This window comes from Pagrus pagrus (assembly GCF_965226575.1).
Source record: "Pagrus pagrus genome assembly, chromosome: 14".
In the NCBI taxonomy this organism is placed as follows: Eukaryota; Metazoa; Chordata; class Actinopteri; order Spariformes; family Sparidae; genus Pagrus; species Pagrus pagrus.
The window spans coordinates 21,369,558-21,387,504 of NC_140198.1; the positions used below are offsets into that span (position 1 = coordinate 21,369,558).

The window sequence follows — 17,947 nt, forward strand, 5'->3', positions numbered from 1 at the left end:
CTGGTTTCCCGGCTACCGGCGATGGGTGGGAGGAGCTACACTATGTTGGTCCACGGCAGCTACTGGGGCCCGGCTAACTACAACAGCTAATGATTTGGCATCCATGGTGCTGAGCTGCATCTCCAATTCAGTAAGTATAGTTAGAAGTTAACTATGTTGTAACAACCATTATTAATAAATGTGAATTTAACAGTTACTTACTGTTCACAAACTATACTTTATAAAGTTTGTATTAAGCAATTGTTTATTGCAAAGTTGCAACTGATGTTTATAACACTTTGTAAATGGTTGATTAATGGTTTATGAAGCATTTTTTGTTTAACAGTGTAATAACTATTAACTAAGGTTTAACTAGAAATTATCCATTTATTAATGATGATTATTATAAAGTAACCAACTATGCAGTTATTAACAGTTAACTATTCTCTTTTCGTCTACTGGATCTAAAGCAAGACCACTGCCTTGTTAGGGTTAATAAATCCTTTATTACACACTTATTAACAGTTAACTATGCTTATTCTTGCTAATAGGCATCTTATAAGGACTTATAAGACTTATAAATGATCTCTCCCTGTTTTTACCATTGTCTAAAGGGGTTCTGCAAGGTTCAATACTGGGTCCTGTCTTATTCACCATCTATATTAACAATATTACACCCTCTTTAACAAATTGTAACGCCCCTCTTTATGCTGATGATACAGTCCTGTACTGCTGTGCTAAAACTGCACATAAAGCCATTACAATTCTCCAGCAAGCTTTTGACAAACTGCAAGATTCTCTTATTAAAACTGAAATTAGTCCTCAATGCAAACAAAACCAAATTCATGATATTCTCAAGAAGAGATATTGCAGACATTGATCTGCATGTTACCACTCTAACAGGACACAGTACTGAAAGGGTTTCTGAATACAAATATTTGGGTATCTGGTTGGATCAGAAACTCACATTTAAATTTCATATTAACACACTTGTTAGCAAGCTAAGACAAAAAAATGGTTATTTCCCGAAACAGAACTACTTTCCCCATGTTCTGTAGGAAACGGATCATTGAAGTTGTCTTTTTATCTGTCCTGGATTATGGTGATGAGCTATAGACATGCCTCTGTCTCCACTCCACTAGACTTGGTTTATCACTCCGCCCTCAGATTAATTACTGGTGACTGTTATTCCACACTATGCATGGGCACCTTTAACAGTAAGATGTGACAGCCACTGGTTTCTGTTTCTTTTTAAAGCCTTGAAGGGCAGCATGCCACCATATATCAGCTCTTTATTAAACTGGTCACAGAGTCACTATTCAACATGCTCTAGTGATTGTATCATGCTCCAAGTTAAACACTATTTTGGGAAAACTGCTTTCAGTGTCAGTGCTCTATACACTTGGAACATTTTACAACGTACATCTAAACTTGATACAGTTATACCTATAGGTCAGTTTAAGACTTTGATTTCAAACTACTCAGCATTTGACTGTAACTGTTTTTAACTACATGCTGTCCTGTATATTTGTATGCGATTTATCTTTTATGCACCTCAGTTTTATTTGCGTTTTTTCACGTTTGTTTGCAGTTTCTTATCATTTTCAAGCACTTTTTTCCACTTTATCTGTATTCTGTCATATTGCTTCTTATCTGCAATTATTTTTACGTACCCATTCTGTTTACTCGCTCTGTGATTATGTTCGTTGTTTCTGTTTGTGATCACATTTTTGCACCTATTCTGTGTTTTCAATTTGTGCTCTCGACATCATTGAAAAATTATTTTTCCGAGATTTAAATAAAGGTTGAATGGATGGATGAATGAATAAATTATAAGAGCTTATTGCCTTTTAACTAGCACTCTTTACAAGGACCTTGATGTAAAACCTTACCATTTTTAATGAAGCTTTAATTTTTTTATACCACATAATTGAATTTGAAATCATAATGTTATGTTGCACAGTTTTGTGCAAATCCATGATTATTAAATCCATAATTATTCAAATCAAAACACACAGAGACAGTTACTAGAAGCCACACATCTCAAATACACAATTGTAATTTTTATGGGATAGATGAAATGCAGAATTCCTATAGGGGACGTTTATCGTTTTGTAAGATTTAAGCGGTGTCCTTCTGAATCACATCATAATATTAATCTCAGAAGAAGTGGAATAATAGAAACGATCTTGTTAATGACTCATTTCCATGCATAATGTACCATGCTGAGCTAAACTCCTCTTTGGATGGTGCATGGTGCGCTCCTTTGTCTCAAAGACTACTTCCACTGAACGGAGCTGGGGGGCACCAAAGTCTGCTCTCCAATCTCCTCTCTCCACAGCCTCCCCTCTCCCTCTGTCCCCCCTTTTGTGTAGCTACTATACCCGAATAAATTAGCAACCCAAGTCGGTGAGGGGAGGAGGAGGAGGAGGGGAGAGGGGAGAGGGGGGCTGGGCCTTGTGGCGGAGGAGTCGGCTTTCACTCGGTGAGGTGCGCGGTGCCTTGAAGCGGCTCTGTCTCAGCGCGCGCGCACACACACGCACGCACACACACCGCGTCTGAGTGACTGGATGCTGAGAGAGAGAAAGAGAGGAGAGAATCGTTTCAGATCAAGCGAGAGTGGACCGGGGAGAGCACTGCAGCGCTACAGACGGCTCCTTTCTTCCTCCGTGGAGCTTTTTCCAGCTGATCCAAACGCGCTCACCTGACACTGGGACGGAGGCGCAAAAAAGATAAATAAAAAAAAAAAAGACTACACAGAGCCTTCACTGGAGGAGTAACGCTGTGCGGGATCAGAAAATCTGTGGAATTGGCTCAAGTGTCATTTTTTGTGGATATTATGTAAAAAAAGAAAAAAGAAAAAAAGCCCAGTCCAGCTGGCCAGCGCGGCTCCATTCAAGATTTTGTCCCGGTGGATTGTCTGTCGTTGGGGGGTGATCGGAAACCCGTTTGCATACTAATCAGGTTTGGAGAGGATATCCAGAGCGCACATCCAGAGCTGCGGAGCGGGTCAGATGAATGTAAGTGACAGCTCCTTTATTCTCATCCTCAGTGTGTGTGTGTGATCTGCGATGCATCTGATCAGTGCGGGGTGATAAAGGTGGAGAAACGAGCTGTGGAAGCTTCTGGTTCCCCACATAGATGGGTGCACCCTGCATCTGCACCTTGCATGCATGAGCTGGTAGCCGGTCGGGCTGCTGGAGACCATAGTATAAAAGGGACTACAATAGTATGGCATGATCAATTTATCATGTTGATGCAGCGTTGCCTCATATTGATTATTGATCACCGTTCACAGCCATTCCAGCTAAACAGCCAGATTGGAAAAAGAGAAAAGCCTCTTTTTAGGCTGAACATGAAAGGGAGTTTGGTCTAGTAGGCCGTTATAAAGCCTTATTATGTCTTATGGAACTATTTAATAAGAGTGAGTCAGTGGTTTCCTCTCCGGGGTTGCCAGTTAAAAGCGAATACACTTTATTTTGGAGGGAGGACTGAACCACTTAATGGGAAACACCATGAAGTGCACAAAGTGTGCCAGCATACTTTGGACTATCTCCTGGGGAGACCGACTGATGTGGCAGGGATTTAGGAAGACTGTGAGGCGTCATTAGTGGAGAGAATTAGAAGTATGGTTGTGCGCTTTTGAGCAAGGCACCCTCTCACTTCTTTTTTTTGCGAAGACAGAACCAGAAGACCGCAGAGGGACTGTCTCAGTAGACAATAAAGACCAAGTTACACACAAAAATAAGAAGTCCAAGAGATATTTTATGTAGTTTTGTTATCCAGCAAATAGATTCTGACACAATTGCAATTTTCTTTCCTTCAACATAAAGTGTATTTATAGCAGCCAGTTCTGCCTGTATATGTTTACATGGCCAAAGAGCTAAAAAAGGGAACCCAGGGGCATATTTAAGCACCCAACCACAATAGTTATTCCAGTCATATCTGGTGTCTGCTGGCATCCACATGAGCTCCTGGTTTTTCTCCTTTAAGCAGGGATACGGATCTTTGCATTATTACACTATCCACTTACACGGTCCTGTGTGTAGTATACTGGCCTCAGCCTCTGGTCTGCACACAACCAGTAAGAGTTTGGTTTTTCTCGCTGAGAGATGAGGCGTGCAGCAAGACATTTTCTAACAGGAACCATATGGATATCTGTCGGTGCAGCTGCAACCGAGCAGAGCCTGTGTTTGTGCAAACAACATATGATTACTCACATCAGCTGCTTTACAGGAGCAGGACTGAAAGAAACTCTGGAAGCCTTCAGAAATCATGGCAATTAAGACATTTCTGAAGAGTTTCGTTGTTTCCTTGTTTGATTCTTGAGAGCATAATTTAGATTTTTGAGCCTGGCCCAGCAGTTAATGTGACCTGAGAGTGACTGATTTTGGAGTGTGGCAGCTGGCGTTTCCGCCTTGACCCCTGACCTCCCTGTGAAAGATGTTTCCATTCATCCTCATCCTCATTTAATTATCAAGAAGAGCTGTGATAATTAATGTCACTTCAATTAATACCTGTAATGGGACAAGCATGTCAAGGCAGAGAGAGCGAGTAAACAACCGTGCTGTTTACCTTGAACTTCATGTGGATCAGTGCAGCTGAATGGCCGAACATGATACAGGACCAGGGGATTGATTCTCATGCCATAATACATGCACTTCTTAGACAACAACATCTGCTAAAAGACTTACTATTACAATTCTTGGGGGAGGCTGTACAGTACCCTCTACCCTCCAACCCCCAACCCCTTCATTGTTCATCGGATTTTTTGGGCGCATGTTGGCAGCAACGTGGCATAAACCTTGGCGTGGATTCTGCATCTTATTCCCCTACTTGAATCTTAAAATCTTACATCTGAATCATGCAGGCTTGCTGGGAAATATTGTTGAATCTCTGGTTTAAGCTTTCATCATTTAGACATTATTTTCCCAGATTAAATATAATACATCCATCCACTGTCTCTTTTTTGTGTTTATTCTAATGGTATTACTTTAGGGAATGTCCAAGTTATTCTTCAGCAAATCTCAAACAATCTCGAGAGTTTACTTAAAACTCAGAAGATATACAGAGTAATCAAATTGCGCATTCGCCACCCACATTGACGCCGAGATCCAGCTTGTACTGTATACACCGGTGTCCTGTTCGTGGCTCCCACAAAAACCCACATAAGAAGAAACATTTGTCTTTTTCAGTCAAGTTTCATTACGTGCATGATTTTCCTATAACCCCTTCACAAATTCAGATGTTTGAATTGTTAATTAAGAATACAAAGTCACTAAACTATTGCAGAGGGGACTGCAGAGAGTGAAGGCTTTGGTGTAATATCTGCTTCAGCTTATCAACTCGAATCTCGGAGTGCTGCCAGCAGAGAAATTGAGTGAGGGGGGAAGAAACAGAAAGCATCTTCCCACCCAAATGTTGCAGCTCAAACAAGAATCTGTCTAATTGTATCCCAGAACTGTTTTTTCCTGGGTTTTGTTTTTTGTGCATGGGAAATCAGCGCCCGAGTACAAATATCGGAAAGTGACTCACACACTCCCTCACACCGTCTGTGCCCCCCCTCACTCTCTCTCTGACACACACATACAAGCGTACCCACATGGTAGGTAGGGCATTATATTAAGGTCCTTGTAGTAAACATTAGTTAATAGGTAATAAGGCCCCTATAAGTCCGTATAAGATGCTTGTTGGTATGCTAACAGTAAAAGCATAATTAATAAGTGCGTAATAAATGATTTATTAACCCTAACAAGGTATTTGTCTCACTTTAGATCGGTAGCTACATGCCATTGGTAAACCTTTACTAAGCTTTTTTGTTGCTTTATTAGGATTAATTAATACCTTAATATGTATTTATTCGTAGTTAACTATGCATGTATGCAGCTATTGGATCTAAAGTGAGAACAATGCCTTATTAAAGGTGTGATATGTTAGAAAATGAGTTTAAAACGTCAGATTATCAACAGAATGTGAAGAAATGAATGTTCGTCAAAGACGTCTGTGTATTGTGTTGAAAAGATATCTGCCGAGCTAAAGATAGGGGACATGGAGCAAAGGGCTTTGTAGATGTCTTATAATGTAAGAATGAACATGTTTATGATGGTGTTATTAAACACATATATAGTCAAATTAACACATAATAATGTTAATGAGGACTTACAAGGGACCATCTTCACTGATGATTATTAAAAGGACCTTAACGGGGCACTATGTAGGGAATAATACAAACTGGGAAATATTTATCTTTTCCATAACTGAATAATCAAGCCGTTCTCAGGGGAAAATAAGGTCCCCAGAACACTGTTTGAAGCTAGAAAGGTGACAGGGTCCACCAAATGTAAACAAGACAAAGACAGTCTGAAATTGTGTTGTCCTTTAAGGTCACGTTCGTTTATTCAGATTATTCAGTTTATTCAGTCATGAAAACAAAGAGAGTTTGTTTATTTAGTTTGTTTAGGCATACAAAATCAGCCAGTGAAGATCTTTCTCTTCTGATTAAAATTTCTCTCCCCAAACTGGACCTTGCACCTTTCAAACAAAATGTCACCATCACTCAATTACATCCTAACTAAGACCCTCACCCCTACCCGAACCAAACAACCAAATTAGCACCTTAAAAGCAAGGAGAGCCATAAAGAAACATCGACCCTCACAAGTATAGAAATACAACCCACACACACTCTCCATAGTGTTGAATGGGAAGCTGATGAGAACCACCAAAAAATAAATAGTAACATAAATAAGATTGCTTTCCTCTTCCTGGCACCACAAGTAGCAAGAGGAAATATTTACCCTCCATCTTTCACTCACTACACTACGCTCCTGATGCCTGGGGTTAGTGTTGGTGTTTTTATTTACCTCTCAGACCACCGTCTCAGACATAACATAAACCAAAGACTCAATATCGAGGGGATTTTGTGTGATTTCGGTTTATAAGGCAGCATGTGAACTATAACCAGTGTTAAGCTGCAGAGGGAGTTTCCTGGAAAGCCACTTGCGTTTGCATCATCCATCCACAGGAAGGCCAGGCTGCGGTTATTAATAGCTTTAGTTGTAGAGTCAGAAAAATATGATTCCCATTGATAAGGAATCCCCTCTGCTGATTGTTCCACATTTCATTAACTTCACCCCTCAGGGCCTCTTGGTTGCCATGGCAGCTGTAATCACCAAGTCTGCCATCTTGCTTGTGATTATGATCGTGAAATTTAATTACAGCATTGTAAGATTTGGGTTGTGGTGTGTGTGCTAGAGAAAGTGGTGCCCAAAATCTCAGAGCTTTAACCATGGAATTTCAAGATTTCATTTCTGGAGACCTTTCCCCTTTCCCATTTTCTAAGCAGTTACTATCCAAATGTATTTTATTCTTCATTCTTGCCTCTTCAACTCTTGGAGATAATGTTTGAATTATGAGGCTCATACTTTGCAATTTGTGGTCGTAGTAGTAATATTTTCATACAAATACATTCTGGCAAAATGAATCAAACCTGGTACATAATCATCCAAAGTCATACCTCATCTTTTAGCTCGGACTGAAACCTATTTTCTGACAGTGCACTGTACACTCTCCCCCCAGGGGAAATACATATCTTACCTTCCTACTTACAGTATGAAGACCCATCTATAATCTGCTGCTCTGGAGAAGATATTACTGTACGCCTGACTCAACCAATCAAAGGAAATGACTGGACTCTGCTGTCAGGCGCAAAGTGATTGACTGGCTGGAGGTCTGAGACGGTGCAATTCAATTTTTGTTTGTTCTGAAGCCCAGTTCTGAAGTAACCGCCTTCGTCCTTATTCATGGTCTTTGTCTAGTAGGGATCCTGTTAGTGTAATGATCAGGTCAGCTGAATTGGAAAGACTACAGACACTGGCCAAATAATAAAAAAAAGACATCCATACAGTGCAGGACAGAAAGGGCTGTTTCAAATGTCTTTACTTGCTATGGTGTAATCTTTGAATTTGACAATAGACAATGATCCAAACTAGCCGGCATAGCCAGACCTTAGGATCTGGGATAATGACTGCTGGAAATGGGCTGTTATATTCCTGGATGAAGCTGCAGATGGAAGTCCTCTAAACCCTGGTGTTGTCTCCAGTTTCCCCATCCTGTGCTTCTCCAATGTGGGTTGGACCTGTGACACTGGCTCCTGAGTGCCAAAGTGTGGCTAAATCGTTCGTTGAAAGTCTGTGTTTCTCGTTGTTGCAGTAGATGGATGGAATAAGTGAGATTGTTTCTGTGCATGAATGGATGTACGCAAGCAAGTGTTTGGCCTTTAGATACACTAGTTGTTGATGGAGATATGCCATTAGGGGTGAACGCAAGCCCTGTTTCCATCATTGGTTAAGCCATCAGATATATGTGGTTCTGTAGTGAAGTGTTTATCATGTCTGCTTTACACGCAGGAGGTCCTGGGTTCAATCCCCAGTGGAACCACTGTCTTGGTGTGCATGCAGCCTGTTACAGTACATTGGCTCCTGCTCGGTTTATCCATTTTTTCCCCAAACTTTTAGCTGCCTTTCTTCATCTTACTTGTTTTAACTTTATTAGTAATTTATTTAAGCTGCACCCTTTCTAAACTGCTAGTAGAGAGGGCTCTGTTGGCCTGTTTTGTTAAGCCAAAGATCCAAAAGACAAAGGTATTCTGTGTAAAATTAAGCCAGGCTCAGACTAAAGGAGTATGGGGGTGGGTTTAACCCCAATTTGCCCCTTCCAACAAAGGAGGAGAAATCTGGTCTGGGGAATTTGAGGGTTTTTCCGATCCAGCCTTAAATGTCCTAAACTTCACCTAGACTCATCTGGGGCATTCCGATACTTTCACACATGTTTGATTTTTAGGATTTAAAATGTGGATAAATGCATCAGTACTTTCCAAGCCGGACCACTACAAGCAATGAGAAAGACATCATAAAGCAGATGACCATGCTGCCAAACAAACGTTCTAGCCCTTGAGGCTAATTTTGGCGAGCATAGTACCTTTGACAGATGCTAAACCAGTGTTTCCCACACATATATTGTACTGGGGCAGCCCGCCCAGGTATGTTAATGGCTAGCCACATATATTTGGCGACCCATTTTTAGCATTTTATACTTTTTTTTATCTATCCAAGAGAATGACACTATTCATGATTGAGTAACTAGTAGACAATCTGCCCCCATCTTGTTGCACCACTCTTTCTCCATTTTCTCAATTTTGTTTATGTCTGCTTCCCCATGAGATCATGTGAGGTGGTGCATTGCTGCCTCTGGCGCAAATCTTACTTATACCCTGTAGTGTGTGACGTACTATCATTTTCAAGTCTATAAGTGTGTGCGTGTTTGAGATTAGAAGAACATCTGTGAAGGTACTCTTTATGTGTGTGATGCAGCCTGATTTCAAAAGCAGCCATGATTTTAAAACTCCTGTAGTTGGAGCCCAGGTTTATATAAAACACAGTAAATCTTCATATTTGCAAAGCTACAACCAGCAGGTATTTGACATTTTTGCTCAATGAATGTCTTAATTGTTTTTGGCTGTATTTCTGTCTGTCCACTAATTGGTTAATTGATTAGCTGTTTCAGCACTGTATCCTGGGCCAGCAGAGACATTTCTTCTCTGATCTTTTTATCAATTCTTCCCCATTGAAGGGGCGACCGGCGCAGGCACATGTGCATACACTGCACACATGTTTCTGAATGAAGCGATGTATTAATTTCATTAGTCACATAAAGAGATGAATGTGGAAATGGCTCTGAGCGAAGATGAATGAAATGTGGTAACTTCTGCCCATCTGGGAGCTTGATGGATGAGAAGTGTCTGAGCTCTGAGGCTAGAAAGCCCGGCAGAGAGAGAGGAAGCGAGGGAGCCCGTCTGTGTAGCATCTCATGTGTTTTTAATGAAGTAAGTGAGATGATCTGAGCTCCTGGTAACTTCAAACACTCGCACCGAGCAGAGATCCGCATGTAGGGCATGGCAGCTCAGGTAGTGCAACGTGTTATGCAAGTTAAGGGATTCAGAGACTGGATGTGTGTGGGTGGTGAGAGGGGAAAGAAGGAGGGAAGAGAAAAAATTGGCCAGAAAATAAAAGTTTCTTGTTTCTTGATAACTAAGAGATGGAAAGCGGTGACCTTTAGCAAAGTCAGAAATGTTTTTTGTGAACCGTTTGATATTTCTGTCAGAGAATCAAAGCGCTATTGATCAGTCTGAACGTTAATCTTTCATTTGGAGCTCCAAACACATCTATCACATCATGTCTTTTTTATCATGATTCCCCTTTGCTCATTATTAATGATGAGTATTGATGTCTGTGTTACTCTGCACAGCAAATTAAAACAAAGACAGACAGACTTAATTCCCAGGCTTACCACAAGAAACATAATGGAGTAACATGATCCAAAGGCATTCTCTTGGAGAACAGCTGTCGGCGCGCCACTAACCCGAGAGTTGATGGAGAATTTAATAACTAATAAGCCAAGTCACTGTCCCATATTCTGAGCGAGAGATGAGTAATTACAAATTTTAACAGTTTCCCAGATCTGTCAGCCAAAGAAGAACCTAATTCCCACTCTTTCCTCGTGAAGTTAAGCCCGTAGAGTTTCTCATAGGAAGATACTGACCTCTTTTCAACCTAAAATAAATTTCACCGATAGCTGGCAAACTTTTCAACAAATCATTTAATCACTTTGATTAATATTTATGTGTTTTCTGGAGTAATAACATGACCTGATACAACCTTTTTCCTGGTTGGCTGTTAGGTCATGCCGCTGATTATTTCATTGAGTGGAATGCAGAGGGAGATTAAAGTGTGTGCTCGCCAGTGTGTGTTTAAGTTAGAGGATGGATCTTTGGTTTCTCTGCTCCTGAGCCTGTTTTGGCTATCAGCTGAGTGTTTTGTCTTTGAACCTTTCCCCTATAATGAATTCTGTTATTCCTTTAATATTGTACTGTGCGTGTGTTAATGTAATTATCACATTGTGGGGTCAAGAGTGTGTTCATATTGCCACATGTTGGGACTCAGCTCCCATATGGGAACAAAACAGAAGTCCTCACAAAGTTCAACATTCATTTTAGAGTTTTAGGTTTAAAATTATGAGTTTTGGGGGTTAAGATGGGGTTAAAGGTTGAGGTTAGGCATTTAAGGTTAGGAAAACCCTACAGGGAATTATCGTAAGTCAATACACTGTCCTTAAGTGTGTGTGTGAGAAATACCACCTGATCATGCACAGAAACAAAATGAGTAATTTGGCATAATTGCGGTATAATCAAGTCGATTATTTGCATTGCATTTAAATCACATTAACATCCAAATGTAATGATTCTCAAATGTCATCGCATAAGGCATTCAACTTTACATCGCAAAACATACTCACGCATGCACAATGTCTGATATTGGGCTGCAACTAATGAGTGTTCTAATTAATAATTAATGTATTATTACAGTAATTTGTAAGTTTGTAAACGGTAATTTACAAACCCGACCACCAGAATACATATTAGCTATATACTTTTCTGCAAAACCACAGATAACTTCAAACTGGACGTTCCTCCATGTTGCAACTTTCCTTTTGTTGCAGTTGAATTTTCTATTTCTCTTTTGTCACAACATTGTGCTCATGCACTGGTTAGGTCTACACACAAAAACCACTTGGTTAGAGTTAGAAAACAACATGGTTTGGCTTAAAATACCTGTTTTCCTTACCACAATCACGGCTGGAGATGGTTTGACTTCCTGTGAAAAATAGTAGGTTTTGGTCCAAAATATCCTCAGGTGTCCTGAAAAAACACCCGCTCTCGTCGCCACAAAAACAGATGGTGTCCTCACAAATACCCATCGGTGTGACCTGAACTGCATTCAGCTGTTTGGCAGCCTTGTTGACTGTAATAACTCCACCACCATCCCCTCTGTCTCCCAATATGAAAGTATCTGTAGTTTGCAGAAACGCTAACCCTAATGTTATATCCTGGCGACTGGGCTGTAATATACATAATTCATTGTTTAGTCTATAAAATGTAACAAAAATGTGAAAAATGCAAATTTTTATTTTAATTTGATGTCAAATTGCTTCTTTTGTCCAACCAACAATCTAAAACCCAAGGACCCTTTTATTTAATCTCATAATAGACGAGCATGTGTTTTACGTTTTTGCTTGAAATATGACTGAAACTAATCGATTGACTGACTAGTCGTTGCAGCTCTATTCTAATAATGCGCCACTAATACCTATAACAAAATACCTAGACTTCTACCTAATACATAACCATAAATGCCTGTGTGTGATGGGAGTGCACGTGTACAACAATCTGCAGTCAAATGAAACCACCAGGCGCTTGTTTGTGCATTTTAATGTCTTCCACATTCAACCCTGATAAGAATATTTCCTGACGTTTAATTACTTCCAGTCACTGTCCCGTGTATTGAATCGGGGGTTACCTCCCAGACAGAACTCAAAATGCAAATCATGAATAGAGTAACAGTTAGTTCGGGCCTCTATCAGTGTATTTATTTCAGTTTTGCCATTGAGGTGAGGTAACGATGTTTGACAGAGAGTCATGGACTTGGTTCGGCTCTACAACTCGCCCTTTAGGGATATTAAACATGCTCTGATGGGGAGGGGTGATGAGTGATGGTAGATGGCAGCTGCTGCTTCACCTTCAGGGACATCTCGCCGTGTCTTTTTTTTGTTTTGTTTTTTGACTCTTCTGGCTTTCTTTGTTTTGTTTTATGATCTCGCAACTTCTTGTCCCGGTATTCTTTGAATTCCTCCACACTTCCTCCACACACAAACGCACGTAGAAACAAAAAAAATCACTGCACAATCACTTGGCAGCGTGGCCTTGAAGGTTAGTGAATCACCTCCAGCTGTGTTTTCACTTGTTCCATGGCTTCACCGACGGCCCAGAGGGTACATTATTTATGTGTTTGCGTGAGTCTGCATGCGTGTGTGTGCGTGTGTTTCAACACTCACTCGCACTCGGTTGAACTTCTTCACATTTCTGTCTCCATCGCTGTGGCAGTGTTCTGAAGGAAGCCTCATCCAGAATCAAACTTTTCTTCTTCTGACTGCAACGTTCTCTTTCTTCTTCTGGCCTGTCGGGCAGTAAAATCTAGGACGTTTTGTCACAGGGGACGTGGAGTTTGTAAGTGTGTGACTGTATTCCAGCTTGACAACCTCTGTGCGGGTAAATAAACAAATCTGAGTCATCACACCAGCTTTGAATCGTTATGCTGCTGCTGCAGTTTTGGAGTCTTCTACAGTTGTTTTTCCCCAGCTTATAGTTCCCCGTGGAGTTGTGTAAGAATGTCAGTGCAGAAATGCAGAAATGTAAGTGTAACATGCCTTAAAGTTATGTTGCAGCAGCATAATGAATTTAATCACTTAAACCAGTCGTTACCTGTTAAAGTGACAGAATAAATGAGTCAAACATAGCCCGTAGCTCAGTACTCAGATGATTGAAAATGCACAACCTGTTGCTGTTAATCCAATCAGATGCAGCATACCAAAAATGACTTTATTGAGTAATATTTCAAGTAGTGCTGACCCCAAAATGAGGCCACATACTGTACAACCAGGGCTGGTGTTTTATAGTTGCGAATAAAACAAAATTTAAACAACAAGTCACCACTTTAACCTCATTTTCATCGCATCGTTTCACATCCAAATGAGAGGATGGAGCCAAACCGTGAAAAAATATTTCACTCTCCAAATACCTTTGGATTGGAACACAAGAAAAAAAAAATCATTCAGACTTCCTCAATCAAAAAATAAGTCTTGTGCCCTCTAGTTTATTATGTTCTAGTCTGCCCTTCAGACAAGAACAAAAACAGAAATATGTTAAACAAAAGTGAGCACTTGAGCCTCAAACTAAATCTCAGTAGGCTCCTGGCACAAAGGCTCACTCTCGCTGTGAACTGACTAGTCCCTGCGATGACGTGGTCCCCCCCACCCCCACCCCCCCACCTCTCTGCAGCCTCACTGATGTCACTGACGTGGACATTTATGTAGGAAATAAGTCATAAAATAAAACTCCACAGCAACATTTCATGGAGAGAGTCAAAAACAAAGGCTTTCACAGAGCTGAGGCGAACTTGGAAAAATTAGCTTGGTACAAGAGTTTCACTGACTCAGATAAGAAATTAAAAGATGTACCTCACTTTCCCTTTCCCTGCTATTCATTCGTGGCTGGATTAGTTGTCGCTCTGTATCAGATCAGCCAATGAGTCACTTCATCATAATTAATTCAAACTTAGGTGCTACCGGTCTCTGCAGATAGGTTGGGTTTCACAGGTTGTGAAAGCTTTTACAGCTACTTCCCCTGAGGTGAAGTAGCGCAACTGTATGTCACAGTCATGAACTCTCTCAGCGCATAGTAGTGGTATTAATATTGATTACGTTTGGTGCATGTATATTTTAGTGTGTGTGCGACTGTCCAGACAGCGGTCGTCTGGCTGTTTTAGGGTCTGGTTCAGAGTTGGTCCAGTTATGGAAACAAACTGATACCAATCTTTTAGGGCTGCAACGGACAATTATCTTCATGGCCATTAAGCCCAAGATGATGCTCTCAAATGTCTTTTTTTGTCCACAACCCAACGACATTCAGTTTAATGTCAAGAAACCAGAAGATATTAACATTTAAAAAAGATGGAATCAGAGAATTTTGACTTTTTCAATTAATTGTTGCAGCTGTGAAACCTTTAGTGTAGACCTAAATCGAGGAAAAGTAAAGGAAGAACTTAGGAAACATACGTATATGAGCATATAAAGGGACTTAAAATTACAGACACACACAACACATGCTCACAGCGCTGGTGACAGCTGGGGTTGGAAAACGGGACGTCTATATCCAGAGATCCGGTGAAAGGCAACTCAAGGGGAGACAGGGTTAGGGTTAGGGTCATAGTTGTCGTCCCCCAAAACACACACAACCCAAACGACATGAAAACTGAGATGCAAAGCATTCCTCCACCTTCTACCCCCTCCAGACACTCAGCCCTCCCTCCCTCTTCTCACAAAGCTTTTTACTACTGCAGACTGCTGCAGCCGGTTTCACCACAACCTGGCCTAACCTTTCATTCCCAGTCATTTAAAGATTTGGTGTTGCTCCAGTCACCATGTAATTGTACACTCGCTGTGAACTGTCACAAAAGGAGAAAGATTTAGATTTTTTAATGGCACCAAAACTAGTGCATTAACACCATATACATCCCTCCATAAATGTGATTCTTGCAGTTGGGGTTTTGAATATGCAAAGCCAAGGTTGTAACCACTGTCTGTATTTATAGCAGGCATATTTCTGATGTTAACTTGTGTATTTCACTTTGACAGCTCTCCCTTTATTCCTTCCCCCGTCTGACTTTTGCTGTCAGTCACAGAATCTGGCCAGTGTTTGTTCTGGGTGACACAGAAGCCGTTGCAAGGCTGAGCTAGCGGCTGCCAACTATCCACAGGCGATGCCAGACCTCTCAACCGCTGAGGAACTAGCTGAACGCAACCCCGTGCTGTTCCATCAAAGCATTGAAAACATGGTTGAGATAGAGGCGGTACAGAGTGGACATTTTTTAACTTGGAGCTTCGTGACTTTGGGTCCTGTTTAGCTTGGCCACGGGTAGCTGTGGCGTGCCCGGCTAGATCTGCTCAATCCATTAGAGGGGACGGACGGAGGGAAGGAGGAGGGACAGACATTGGAGGGATAGCGAGATAGAGAAGCCTGTTTAGATTTGGCACTGCGGGAGGAAAATGAACTGTTCCTCCTCACAACTGAGATGCACCAGTGTAAACACACTCAAATGGTCCCTTCCTATAGAAAACACTATGGTCTTCTATTATATGTTAACAGCACTTTAGAGCGGAGGCCCATGCATTTGAGGCTTTGAGGCTTGCGCACAGCAGAGGCAGATTATGGGGGTGCAATGCCAGATAATAATGTGGCTGAGACTGCATGGAGCCCTCTGGGTCTGCCCTGCCTGTCAATGTGGTCGCACAGAGATGATGTCACTGCTCGCCTGCACATGTGTTGTGCAGGCGCACAAAGACAAAGACAAATAATAACCCATGGCACACGTTTTATGTAGTTTTTTCACATTTTAGATAAGAAATTACACTACCTGAAACATAATTGATCATAATTAGCCGAATATTATAGAGAGTGCCACTAGAGGGAGTGAATCAGGCGGTTGTCTTTTACTCCACTGACCACATGTTGAAGCCAGCTCCTTTCAGCACGGGCTATATTTTAGCCCTCGCTCCCTCCATTCCTCGTCAGTGCGTGTTTTCCAGGGTAAACACAAGAGTATTACGGCACACGTCAAAAGGGAGATGATGTCATGGACCAAGCGCTCATTGACAGTGACAGATTGCAGCCGTGCGATCTGTTCATCAATATAACCTTTCACTGACACTCAACCGGAGCAACGAGGACGTATAACGACACACATACGCACTCACACACACACTCTGGAGTACGGCCTCTCTGACTTCATTTTTCAATCATAGGTTTTGCCTGCACAGCTCAGTGCTCCCTAAAGACAATAAGGCCGTTGAGCCAAAGCAAACTGTAATCACTCCCCGGAATGTAACTTTTTCTATTGTGTCCTAAATCCACGTTTTCCATCTCTTTGCTTTGTTCTTTTTCTGTCCTCCCTTGTGTTCTCAATGGCTGCATTATGGTACAGTGCTGTGGGTTCATTTCGTCAGAGCGGGGTCTCCAAGGGCTCTGACTCAGCAGTACAAGGGTTTCTTTTCATCATCACGCCCCTAATTGTTTCTCAAACCTCTTCTTTCAACTTTTCTCTTTCCCTTCTGCTCTTGTTCGAGACAGACGCTCCCATAGACAGCAAACACTCACAACTTCTTTGACAAACAAACAAAAGAAGGGTGTGTGCATGCAGACTGTGAGCTCAGCCTCAGCTTTGATTCCCTCTTTGTGTAGGAGTGCAGCAACTGTCCGGAGCAGCCGTCTGCACCACATGTAGAGGTCAGCGACCGTACCGCAGGGGCCAGTATCAGTGTCCCTCAGCCTGTCCCAGTGGAGCTATAGACTTTATTAATCTCTCCTCCACAGAGGTCTCATAAACTACCGCAGGAGGTCAAGGGTCAGCACAAAGGCTGGAGGGGTGGAGGTTTGCTGGTGGATTCATTAGATATAAAATAATGCTTTATACTCTGTGTACACTCTAAATAGTCTCTCAGGAGTAAATCCAAAATTAATGACAGAGCTCAAGAGTCAACACACATGATTTGAATAATGATTTATGTTACTCATGTTACTCAGATCTACACCAAAAGTATTCATCAGACTGCAGCCTTGAAATGAAACTGAGCAGAAACAAGAAAACTACCAAATTTAGCTTTAGGGCAAGCATTTCTGTCTGTGTCTCTATTATGGAAAGTGATACAGTGATTTTGTCTCTACAGCTAAGTGCGACCTCACCACGATGAACTGTTGTATCTTTCCATCAGCCTGAAAGAAGCTTAGTCCATGCTCTTTTTGCAGGTGCGAGTGTGAATGCTTCAATTCAACATATGCACAAACACTGCAGCCCGGCAGTAGGCTGGCTTTCTCTCTAGAGGTGCAAGACATTCCTAAAGTTAACTGTCCAGATTATACATGCACATAGGGAGTGATTGTCTGGGTGAATATGGCTGGACGGCAAAGGCCAACACCCTCCGCTGACAGCTCACCTCCTGTCTGCTACTGCCCCACACATTTATAGTCTTGATAATTTGTCCCGAATATTAGCTAATAGCTGCAGGACTCATTCACATTCCACTGAGTTTTTTAATGTTGTCTTCATCAGTGTGTAAGTGTATAAAGCGGCATCCCTCTGGTCCCCGAACATGATGAATGGGTTGTGTCAGGGCTAGATGGTCCTCCTCATTGCAGGATGTTTTGAAGAGTTATATGCTCAATAAATCTTCCCCTGTAAATACGAGAGAAACATGCGTAAACAATTGGTCTCATTTCGAATATAATCTAAATATTTGCAGACC

The 17,947-nt window shown here is 41.5% G+C and overlaps 1 protein-coding gene across 1 annotated transcript in view; it reads left to right on the plus strand.

Annotated features, from left to right (window-relative positions):
* Positions 1-2,456: 2,456 nt before the first annotated feature.
* The window catches only part of dchs1b (dachsous cadherin-related 1b), a 90,181-nt gene continuing 74,690 nt past the window's right edge, over positions 2,457-17,947 (plus strand). Inside the window, exon 1 of the mRNA XM_084374103.1 lies at positions 2,457-2,999. The gene's annotated coding sequence lies outside the window, so the exon portion shown is untranslated. The remainder of the gene's footprint in view (positions 3,000-17,947) is intronic.